Genomic DNA, 1027 nt, shown 5'->3' on the forward strand with positions numbered 1-1027 from the left:
ATCGGCCCGAATTGCTTCCTCCTCTGCCTCCTCCGCCTCCTCCTCCTCCCGTCGTCCCCAAAAAGCGTGGAAGACCTCGGAAGGACCACGCAGCTGAGAATCGGCCCGTCGTTGAATCGATGGCCGGGGAAAGGCGCGTGTCGAAGCGAGCCAATAAGGGGATTCCGCCTACATGGCTCGGGAATGAGCAATCACTCGCAGCGCTTGATATTGTCGAACCTTCAGAGAGACTTCGGGCTACCAATATTAGGATCCCGCAGTCCTATAAAGAAGCTATACAGTCGCCATACGCGGACCGATGGAAGGCTGTAATGGTGACTCAATACAACGATATTGCTCGGATGAATGCCTTTACGGTTGTCCCGAGGCCTACGCGGGCTGAGGCTCATGTTTTGCCCGGGAAATGGGTATTTGCCCTAAAGCAGGATAAGGACAACTTTGTCAACCGTTTTAAAGCACGCTGGGTCGTGTGTGGGAACAACCAACGGCCTGGAATTGACTTTTATGACTCCTCGGCGCTGGTGCTGTCGGATACAGCGGTCCGCATGTTCTTTACCATGGTCGTGGTAAGGAAGAAGAAGATGAGGCAGGTCGACGTTGTCACCGCTTACCTCCACGCGGCGCTAAGAGATCATCGCATCTACATGCGCTAACCACCCGGATTCGAATCCCCTGGAGGATTGGACGAGGTTTGGCGTTTGGATCAAGCCCTGTACGGCCTTCGGCAAGCAGGCTATCTGTGGTTTAAAGAGATCAAGGGAAAGCTCATGGTCATGGGATTCATACCGCTGTACGAGGAGCCATGCATATATTGCAGAGGTGAGGCCTATATTATCATATGGGTCGATGACCTAATACTTGCCGATGACACGGAAGCCGGCATCGACGATATTCAGGCCGATCTTGGGGAATTGTTTAACCTAAAGGTAATTGGGGAACCGACCCGATTCCTAGGCTGCGCCATCCACCAGGATCCCGATTCTGGCGTCATATCAATGAGCCAGGATGCCTACACCGAGGATATCCT

Source organism: Aspergillus lucknowensis, assembly GCF_044049455.1.
Source record: "Aspergillus lucknowensis strain CBS 449.75 chromosome Unknown BJX67scaffold_64, whole genome shotgun sequence".
Taxonomy (NCBI): domain Eukaryota; kingdom Fungi; phylum Ascomycota; class Eurotiomycetes; order Eurotiales; family Aspergillaceae; genus Aspergillus; species Aspergillus lucknowensis.